Below are 9,273 nucleotides of genomic sequence, written 5' to 3' on the forward strand. Positions count from 1 at the left end.
GAGAAATTAAATAATACAATAGAAAAATTAGACTTGGTGGATATTTTCAGAGCATTACACCCCCCAAAAATAGGATATAAATTCTTTCCAAGTGCACATGGAACATTTTCCAGGACTGATCATGTACTTGGGCACAAAAGAAACCTCAACAATTTTAAGAAGATAGAAATTATCTCAAGTATCTTTACTGACCACAATGCCATGAAAGTAGAAATCAACAACAGAGAAACAAAGGAGAAAAAAAGGAAAGCATGGAGATTAAACAATATGTTAATAGAAAACCAATGGGTCAATGAGGAAATCAAAGCTGAAATTAAAAAATACCTTGAGACAAATGAAAATGAAAGCACAACCACACAAAATTTATGGGACACAGCAAAGGCAGTGCTAAGAGGGAAGTTTATAGTGATACAGGCCTTCCTAAAAAAAGAAGAACAATCTCAAATAAACAAGTTAACCCATCAGCTGAGAGAACTAGAAAAGAAGAACAAAACCCCCCAAAAGGCAGCAGAAGGAAGGAAATTATAAAGATTAGGGAGGAAATAAATAAAATAGAGATTAACAAGACCATAGAAAAAATCAACCAAACCAAAAGCTGGTTTTTTGAAAAAGTAAATAAAATCGACAAACTTCTGGCCAAACTCACAAAGGAGAAAAAAGAGAGAGCACAAATTAGCAAAATAAGAAAGGAAAATGGAGAAATTACAACAAATAAAATAGAAATACAGAATATCATATGAGAATATTATGAAAAAGGATATGGAACCGAACTGGATAACCTAAAGGAGATGGACAAGTTTCTGGAAACATACTGTCCACCAAAACTGAATCAAGAAGAAACTGACCACTTGAACAAACCGATCACTAGAAATGAAATCAAAATAGCAATAAAAAACCTCCCTACAAATAAAAGTCCTGGACCGGACGGCTTCACTGGGAAATTCTACCAAACATACAAAGAAGAACTCATACCAGTCCTTCTCAAACTCTTCCAGAGGATTGAAAAGGAGGGAATACTCCCAAACTCATTCTATGAAGCCACCATCACCCTGATACCAAAACCAGGCAAAGACACTATCAAAAAAGAGAATTATAGGCCAATATCACTGATGAACATAGACACCAAAATCCTCACCAAAATATTAGCAAATAGAATCCAACAACACATAAAAAAGATTATACATCATGACCAAGTGGGGTTCATCCCAGGGACACAAGGCTGGTTCAACATACGCAAATCAATCAATGTAATACATCACATCAACAAGAGAAAGGACAAAAACCACATGATCATCTCAATCGATGCAGAAAAAGCATTTGATAAAATTCAACATCCATTTTATGGTAAAAACTCTCGCCAAAGTGGGTATAGAGGGAACATATCTCACCATAATAAAAGCTATATATGACAAAACTACAGCCAGCATAGTACTCAATGGTGAAAGACTCAAAAGCTTCCCACTAAAATCTGGGACAAAACAAGGATGCCCACTATCACCACTCCTATTCAACATAGTCTTGGAAATCCTAGCCACAGCAATCAGACAAGAGAGAAATAAAAGGGATCCAAATTGGAAAAGAAGAGGTAAAAGTGTCAGCATATGTCAATGACATATTACTATATATAGAAAACCCTAAAAGGTCCACACAAAAACTACTAGAGCTGATTGAAGAACTCAGCAAGGTATCAGGTTATAAAATTAATGTTCAAAAATCAGTTGCATTTCTTTACACTAACGATGAATCAACAGAAAAATAAAGTAAAGAAACAATCCCCTTTAAAATAGCACCCAAAGTAATAAAATACCTGGGAATAAATCTAACCAAGGAGGTGAAAGAATTATACACAGAAAACTATAAACCATTGATGAAGGAAATTAAAGAAGACTTTAAAAAGTGGAAAGATATCCCATGCTCTTGGATTAGAAGAATCAATATTGTTAAAATGGTCACACTGCCCAAGGCAATCTACAGATTTAATGCAATCCCTAACAAATTATCCAGGATATATTTCTCAGAACTAGAACAAATCATAATAAAATTTATATGAAACCACCAAAGACCTAGAATTGCCAAAGCATTACTGAAGAGAAAGAAAGAGGCTGGAGGAATAACTCTCCCAGACTTCAGACAATACTATAGATTACAGTCATCAAGACAGCATGGTATTGGTACCAAAACAGACATATAGACCAATGGAACAGAATACAGAGTCCAGAAATGAACCCACAAACTTTTGGTCAACTCATCTTCGACAAAGGAGGCAAGAATATACAATGGAATAAAGACAGTCTCTTCAGCAAATGGTGTTGGGAGAACTGGACAGCAGCATGTAAAACAATGAAGCTAGAACACTCCCTTACACCATACACAAAAATCAACTCAAAATGGATCAAAGACTTAAACATAAGACAAGATACAATAAACCTCCTAGAGGAAAATATAGGCAAAACATTACCTGACATACATCTCAAAAATGTTCTCCTAGAACAGTCTACTCAAACAATAGAAATAAAAGCAAGAATAAACAAATGGGACCTAATGAAACTTACAAGCTTCTGCACAGCAAAGGAAACAGAAAGACAACCTAAGGAATGGGAAAAAATTTTTGCAAATGAAACTGACCAAGGCTTGATCTCCAGAATATATAAGTAGCTCATATGACTCAATAAGAAAAACATAAACAACCCAATCCAAAAATGGCAGAAGACCTAAACAAGCAATTCTCCAAGGAAGACATACAAATTATCAAAAGGCACATGAAAAAATGCTCAATATCACTAATTATCAGAGAAATGCAAATCAAAACTACAATAAGGTATCACCTCACACCAGTCAGAATGGCCATCATTCAAAAATCCACAAATGACAAATGCTGGAGAGGCTGTGGAGAAAAGGGAACCCTCCCTCACTGCTGGTGGCAATGCAGTTTGGGGCATTCACTGTGGAAAACAGTATGGAGATTCCTCAAAAGACTACGAATAGACTTACCGTATGACCCAGGAATCCCACTCCTGGGCATATATCCAGAAGGAACCCTACTTCAGGATGACACCTGCACCCCAGTGTTCATAGCAGCACTATTTACAATAGCAAAGACATGGAAACAGCCTAATTGTCCATCAACAGATGACTGGATAAAGAAGATGTGGCATATTTGTACAATGGAATACTACTCAGCCATAAAAACTGACAACATAATGCCATTTGCAGCAACATGGATGTTCCTGGAGAATGTCATTCTAAGTGAAGTAAGCCAGAAAGAGAAAGAAAGAGAAAGAAAAATACCATATGAGATCACTCATATGTGGAATCTAAAATAAAAAACAAAGAAACAAAACATAAATACAAAACAGAAACACTCATAGACATAGAATACAAACTTGTGGTTCCCAAGGGGGCAGGTGGTGGGAAGGGATAGACTGGGATTCCAAAAGGTAGAAGAGATAAACAATATTATACTGTATAGCACAGGGAAATATATACAAGATCTTATTGTAGCTCACAGAGAAAACAATGTGACAATGAATATATATATATATTCATGTATAACTGAAAAGTTGTGCTCTACACTGGAATTTGACACATTGTAAAATGATTATAAATCAATAAAAATGTTAAAAAAATAAAAATAAAAAACAAATCATTTTGTTTGTGAAGACTAAAAACATCCCATTAAAATAAATATACAGATTGAAAAAAAAAGAATCAATAATACTGTCTGCTTCTAGGATCCTAATGACTTTGACATGACTTTGGGCCAGAGTTGTTCCACCTTGGTAGTACTGAGAGTTTGGACAGAATTCTTTATTATGGGGGACTGTACTCAGCATCGTAGGCTGTTGAGCAGCATTCTGGGATTCTACCCACTAGTTGCCAGTAGCATCTCTCCTGCCAGTTGTGACAATCAGAAGTGTCTCCAGTCATTGCCAAATGTCACATGGGGGGAAAAATTGTCCCACTTGAGAATCACTGTCTTAGATCTATGTGTCCACATAATCACTTTAATACTGATAAGGCTTATAACCCTATTAGATAGGAATGATTATAAGGAAAAAATTCTTCACATCTTAAGAGTTTTTAGAATTATAAACAACCTAACTTTATACCTAAAGAAATTAGAAAAAGAACAAAACCCGAAGTTTTTATAAGGAAATAAATCATAAAGATCAGAGCAGAAATAAATAAAATAGAGCCTAAAAAACAATAGAAAAGATCAATGAAATTAAGAGCATGTTCTTTGAAAAAATAAACAAAATCGATAAACCTTTAGCCAAACTCATCAAGAAAAAGAGGGCCCAAATCAATAAAATCAGAAATGAAAAAGAAGTTACAACCAACACCACAGAAATACAAAGGATCCAATGAGATTGCTATGAACAACCATATGCCAATAAAATTGACAATCTAGAAGAAATGTACAAATTCCTAGAAATGTACAATCTCCCAAAACTGAAACAGGAAGAAGTAGAAAATATGAGCAGACCAATTAATATTAATTAAATTGAACCAGTAATTAAAAACTCTCCTCTGCCAAAAATGTCCAGGACCAGGTGATTCAAGAATTTAAAGAAGAGTTAACACCTATCTTTCTCATACTATTCTAAAAAATTGCAGAGGAAGGACTGCTTCTGACCTCATTCTATAAGGCCAGCATCACTCTGATACCAAAACCAGACAAAGATCACACACACACACACACACATTACAAGCCAATATTACTGATGAACACAGATGCAAAAAGTCTCAACAAAATATCAGCAAACTGAATCTAACAATATACTAAAAGGATCACACACCACAATCAAGTGGATTTATCCCAGGGATACAAGGATGGTTCAACACCTGCACATCAATCAATGTGCTGCACCATATTAACAAATTAAAGAATAAAAATCATACGATTATCTCAATAGATGCAGGAAAAAAGCTTTTAAAAAAATTCAACATCCATTTATGAAAAAACTCAACAAAGTGGTATAGAGGGAACATACCGCAACATAATAAAGGCCAATTATGACAAACTTACAGCCAACAGCATACTCAATGGTGGAAAATTAAATGCATTCTCTCTAATACTAGAAATAAGACAAGGATGCCCCATCTCACCACTTTTATTCAACAGAGTATTGTTGGAAGTCCTAGTCACAGCAATCAGACAAGAAAAAGAGATAGAAGAATCCAAATGGGAAAGGAAAAAGTGAAACTGTCACTGTTTGCAGATGACATGATACTATATACAGAAAGACACCATCAGAACACCATTAGAGCTAATAAGTGAATTCAGTAAAGTTGCAGGATACAAAATTAATATACAGGGATTTGTTGTATTTCTATACACTAACAGTGAACTACCAGGAAGAGAAATTTAGAAAACAATCCCCTTTACAATTGCATCAAAAGAATAAAATGCCTAGGAATAAATCTAACCAAGGAGGTAAAAGGCCTGAATGCGAAAAAGACACCGAGGAAAGAATTGTAGAGGCTTGGCAAGTCCAGAATCTGATGGGGTGGGCTGGCAGCTTAGAGACTCAGGGAAGAATTGCAGTTCAAGTCCAAAAGCGTCTGCCGGCAGAATTCCTTCTTTCTCAGGGACAGTGAGTCTCTGTTTTGTTAAGGCCCTCAGCTGATTGAAAGAGGCCCATCCACATTATGGAGGGTAATCTGCTTTATTCAAAGTCCACTTATGTAAATGTTAATCTTATCCAAAAAACACCTCACAGAAACATTCTGAATAACGTTAGACCAAATATCTGGGCACCACGGCCCAATCAAGCTGACACATAAAATTAACCACCACAATGGATACATGGCTCAGTGTGAGAAATTACTGCACCTGGATGTGCCACGGGAGATGTTGGGTAGGGAAAAAGGAGAGACCAGTCAGCTAGAGGCTTTCAAACTTTTTTTACACTGTGCCTTGTTACACACATGCCCTTGTGTACATAACTGAAACAAAACCGACCCTTTATCTCCTCTGCTTTTTCTTCTCTTCCCTTTTCTTCCGTTCCATTCCACTCCATTCTGTCCTGTCCTATACCATCCCATTCCATTCCATTCTTTATTTAATTCTTGAAAATATTCATCTTGAGCCACTAAATGGATTTCACTGCCAGTAATGAATCACAAAACTTCAGTCTGCAAACAATGAGTGTACAATTCACATGCATGTGTGCGCACATGCACGCACACGTGTGTAGTAAACCAAAGAAGCGGCTGACAAGTCAGAAAACAGAGACAGCACGTTTCAGAACTTGAAATGATACACAATCCAAGAGAGCGAGGCCACAGTGATAATGCAAGCAGCCTTGTCTCCCAGACCCCAGTGCTGCACGTGCCCTCCAAGTTCACAGAAATCCTGGCGAGGGCTTTGGTCTTTCCCTGGGCATGGACTTAGGGATCTGAGCAACTGCATACAATATGGCTAGCTCTCAGGGGACATGGAGGCCCCGCCGATTGCCTGCATCACAGAAGCTATTCTCTCTACATTTAAACTTTCACAGCACTGCAGCCAGTTCTGGTGATGCTCATCCATTTATATTTTTTAACTACAGAAACCGTGTATTTATCTACTCCAATAGGCTGTAACCTCATTTCAGTCAGGGATTATGTCTGAGGTACAATTTTTATATCCCATATGGATTAGTGTAATACCTACAAAGAGTAATAAATCAAATGTGTGCTCTTCCTTATTTTATGCATGTAAAACTGTTTACTAGTAACCATGGTAACATTGACTTGCTGTGAGTGGTTGAATAAATAAACTTTGTGAAATCTCCTAGCTATTCCCCTATGTTTTAGACATATCAAATATAATTTAAGTTCTTACCTAAGATACATAATATTGTTTTATATATATATTACAAAAGAATCAACATCAATGGCCAGGTGACTGTGTGGATTCATGCTGAACCTATTACAAAGCAGTGGCTCCAAGTTAGCAATGAAAGGTGAAGCAGGGTCCACACGTTGCTTAGCTGAGCAATGGAATGTACTGGCCACACTGGTGTAAGCTTTAAGGATTCTGAGGCTGATGAGTCCTACTAACCCTTCATGACCACATCTATCTTGTGCATTGGTCTACGATCAAGCGGAAGAGTTGGGAGGAGTCCAGGGCACAGCAAGACCACCCTTGAGATGTTTGAACTGACCTGAACCTTTGGTACAGTCTAAAAGCTCCAAGGGACCTGGACATCGAAGTTGCTCATAGCACAGATGTGCAGCACCCTGCAATCTTCTCCAAGGTAATGGATATGGTATACACGTGTACGCTGTAGCTATAATAAAAGGGGGCATCGTTTTGGCTAGACACATTTTTAAGCAATTCTGCGGCATTCTCAAGCGAACCTGTTTTTAGCATACCTGCTCAAGTCTGATGTTGCTGGTGTCATCATGGCCTTATAAATCTGAGTCACACACGCACGTGCATGTGAATTTAATGCAGTGAAACTATAAAAGACAAAGATCGTGTAAAAGTTGTCCCTGTACAAGAAAATGGAATTTATTTCAGAAATAGACAATCATTCAAGGGTAGGGGCCGTGTAGGCGTTCATTGGTGAATTTAGACTAAACAGGGAAGTGATGTAAATTGTACTTATTACATTGCTAGGAGAGAAATGTATTAAATCCAGAGAGCACTTGGACAATGCACAAGGAACTAATTGTGTTGAAGGGACTCATGCACTTTGGTGGGAAGACAATGCACTACATGGTATGAAAGCCATCAGTGGCCATTGGGACTGAAATAATTATTTAGGGAGTGTGATTTTGTTCTAGCACTGAAATAGTTTTCTTTTTTTGATAAAGCCCTAAGGTAATCTAATCTTAATCATGTTGCTGTTTCTGTATTTTTAACTAGTTCATGTTGTTGCTTTGTAGTCATTGACTGGGAGAGAATGGGAAACAATGAAACCATCAATGTTTAGATTACAAATCTCACCTATGGCCAATCATCTAGAGTAAAGGTGAGAGTTGAGGGAGTTCGGAGATTATCGAGCACCCATATAATTTCACCCATTGTGGAAGTATCCAGGAATGACTTGGTGGAAGACACACTGACAAATAAGTTACCTTGAGAGTAGATGAGTATCAGGTGATCTATTCCATGAGATTTGCCTCACTGGTCTATGCTTACAGCAAAGTCTCCCGGCATGGACTGAAAAACAAACAAGAACACAGCTGGAGTGGGATTAACAATTTATGTGGCCTAGAGAAAACTTTCAGAAAATCAGGCCAAAGACATAAGCTAAAGTCCAACTTACCATTTGGTTACAAAGTTGTATCCCCAAATGAAGTAACGATGAACCAGTTTCAGCATTACAAGTTACTACCACGCTGCAGTTGAGTGTAGGACAAGATAGACGATTCTAATGTACTGGCTTCTGCCTGAATGGAATATTTCTAACATGGCACAACTAAGGTCTTCACAGAGTGTTTAGCAAAAAATGTCGTATGTACTGCCTCCATTTTCAAAGAAACTTACATTCCTTTAGTGAGTGATTTCTTCTGGAAAACTGACCTTGTGATCGCCACAGAAGTTCCAGGGAAGCTTGCACTGGGAGAGGGAACCACTCCTCCTGGGACCCCATCAGAGGGCTCAAAGCCACCAAGTTTGGGAAAGTCAAAGGAACAGTACACGGAGCCTCCCAACCTACGTGGAAGGAGCGCCTGGACAGGAGTGAGGTGTAATGTGTGGCCCTCGTGATCACAGTGATTTCACACAACTCAGTGTTCATTTATGAATGGATCTGAATCAGTTATAAAGTGACAAATCAATTTCAGTCTCTGATTTTTATGAGTTATTAAACTCCAGTATGGGTTGCCAAGTATGAAATGAAGAACAGTATTTATTGGATTTAGCTCTACTTATTTGCACATACATAATCAAATGTATTTGTTAAATATTTCTGTGATGTTCATGGCTACTTATTCCTTCTCCTGCCTCGACCCCTGCTTTCCATCTTCCATTCTTTCTCCATCCTCTTAACTCATAAGCCTTTAGTGGCTAAAGACACCAATCCTGGGAAAGTTGCCTAAACTCAGTACCTTATGTTTTCATCTGTGAAGTTAGAATAATAACAGAACCTAACTCAGGATTTTTGTAATGAATAAAGGGAACAAAATAATACTTAAAACATTGCCTGGCATCCAGGAAGCACTCTAATATTTTAATTATCATCTATCATCCATCACCATTCTATATAATTGTTCATAGTATTTATGACGATTCTCATTGTAGAATGGATTTTTCTAGAAGGCTTTCAATTGAAGGAC

Source organism: Vicugna pacos, chromosome 14, assembly GCF_048564905.1.
Source record: "Vicugna pacos chromosome 14, VicPac4, whole genome shotgun sequence".
Taxonomy (NCBI): Eukaryota; Metazoa; Chordata; class Mammalia; order Artiodactyla; family Camelidae; genus Vicugna; species Vicugna pacos.